The 2,414-nt window shown below is 37.1% G+C and overlaps 1 non-coding gene across 1 annotated transcript; it reads right to left on the bottom strand.

The window, feature by feature from the left end:
- Positions 1–1,259: 1,259 nt before the first annotated feature.
- LOC129654436 (U6 spliceosomal RNA) lies at positions 1,260–1,367 on the bottom strand. The gene has a single exon (XR_008715501.1). It is a non-coding gene; the product is annotated as a U6 spliceosomal RNA (small nuclear RNA).
- Positions 1,368–2,414: the final 1,047 nt, after the last annotated feature.

Genomic DNA, 2,414 nt, shown 5'->3' with positions numbered 1-2,414 from the left:
AAAATGAATCCGCCACAGGTATACATGTGTACCCCATCCTGAACCCTCCTCCCTCCTCCCTCCCCATACCCTCCCTCTGGGTCGTCCCAGTGCACCAGCCCCAAGCATCCAGTATCGTGCATCGAACCTGGACTGGTGACTTGTTTCATACATGATATTTTACATGTTTCAATGCCATTCTCCCAAATCTTCCCACCCTCTCCCTCTCCCACAGAGTCCATAAGACTGTTCTACACATCAGTGTCTCTTTTGCTGTCTCGTACACAGAGTTATTGTTACCATCTTTCTAAATTCCATATATATGCGTTAGTATACTGTATTGGTGTTTTTCTTTCTGGCTTACTTCACTCTGTATAATAGGCTCCAGTTTCATCCACCTCATTAGAACTGATTCAAATGTATTCTTTTTAATGGCTGAGTAATACTCCATTGTGTATATGTACCACTGCTTTCTTATCCATTCATCTGCTGATGGACATCTGGGTTGCTTCCATGTCCTGGCTATTATAAACAGTGCTGTGATGAACATTGGGGTACACGTGTCTCTTTCCCTTCTGGTTTCCTCAGTGTGTATGCCCAGCAGTGGGATTGCTGGATCATAAGGCAGTTCTATTTCCAGTTTTTTAAGGACTCTCCACACTGTTCTCCATAGTGGCTGGACTAGTTTTCATTCCCACCAACAGTGTAAGAGGGTTCCCTTTTCTCCACACCCTCTCCAGCATTTATTACTTGTAGACTTTTGGATCACAGCCATTCTGACTGGTGTGAAATGGTACCGCATAGTGGTTTTGATTTGCATTTCTCTGATAATGAGTGATGTTGAGCATCTTTTCATGTGTGTGTTAGCCATCTGTATGTCTTCTTTGGAGACATGTCTATTTAGTTCTTTGGCCCATTTTTTGATTGGGTCATTTATTTTTCTGGAATTGAGCTGTAGGAGTTGCTTGTATATTCTCGAGATTAGTTGTCAGTTGCTTCATTTGCTATTATCTTCTCCCATTCTGAAGGCTGTCTTTTCACCTTGCTAATAGTTTCCTTTGATGTGCAGAAGCTTTTAAGGTTAATTAGGTCCCATTTGTTTATTTTTGCTTTTATTTCCAATATTCTGGGAGGTGGGTCATAGAGGATCCTGCTGTGATGTATGTCAGAGAGTGTTTTGCCTATGTTCTCCTCTAGGAGTTTTATAGTTTCTGGTCTTACGTTTAGATCTTTAATCCAAATTTTGAGTTTTTTTTTGTGTATGGTGTTAGAAAGTGTTCCAAAATATGGAACACTTCATGAATTTGCGTGTCATCCTTGTGCAGGGGCCATGCTAATCTTCTCTGTATCGTTCCAGTTTTTAGTATATGTGCTGCCGAAGTGAGCACTACATGAGATCTTAATGTTACAGAGTTTTACTGTAATTTTGTTTTTATTTTATTTTTTACTTTTCCAAACTATAGGCATAACAAGCTATAGTATTATTTTGTATTTTCTGAAATAATAATTAAACTTTTAAAAGTGGTTCTAGGTTTAGTTTCCTTCTTTTTTGTTCTGCTCCTTTTCATTGATTAAGGTGTTTTTTTCTTATTTACTTTTTAAAAGAGATCCCTCTACATTAAAATTGGTAACTCTTTGTCATATAGGTTGTAAGTGGTTTTCCTAGTTTGCTGTAAACTTACCTTTGTATCTCTTCATGATGATTCTCGGCATGCAAACACTTTTAAAGCCAGTTAATGGGTTTACTTTCACATATGTGCTTAGGAAGATTATTTTATACCTGAAACCAGATAAACCTTCACTATATTTTATATTGAATTATTTAATATTTAAATATCTACCATATTTGACAGTGAATATAGGTATACAATGAAAATTATGGACTGTTTTGTTTTTTCAGAATGATCCAAACTGCCTCTTTTCCTATAATCTGTTGTTCTTCACAGACTTGAAGTTTATTTTGTGTAATACATGTACCAAATACTTTTTCAGGTTTACACAGTCTCAGCCTCATTTTCCATTTATTTATTTGCATTGCTTATTTAATTTAACTTTCTTCATTTGATTCTTGGCTGAGTTTATTTTTCCCTCTCCAAGATCATGTTGCATTATGCTTTTGGCTTTTGCATAGGGAAATCCTTTTCTCCTACCTCCCACCCTCCCCAACACCACTTCACCCTTCTCCCTTCATCCCTAAATTACAGAGGGTTGTTCGCTCTTTCTGAATTTTGAACACACCTTGACTTTCTACCATGGCAATCTAATGAAGACTTTTGCATTCAATGTGACTTTTGTTATTTCAACTTAAAGCTCTTCCTTTTCTCCCTAAAGACCTTCCTTTTCCTGCTCAAATGTCATAAGATGCTTTTTCTTAAATTTATTTGTCTCAACCACATCCCTTTTGGTCTTTGCTTTTACCTCTGAAGCTTTCTTGT

This window comes from Bubalus kerabau, chromosome 5 (genome assembly GCF_029407905.1).
Source record: "Bubalus kerabau isolate K-KA32 ecotype Philippines breed swamp buffalo chromosome 5, PCC_UOA_SB_1v2, whole genome shotgun sequence".
NCBI classification, from domain to species: Eukaryota; Metazoa; Chordata; class Mammalia; order Artiodactyla; family Bovidae; genus Bubalus; species Bubalus kerabau.
The sequence above is the reverse complement of the archived record's forward strand: the minus strand, read 5'-3'. Positions and strand labels throughout refer to the sequence as shown.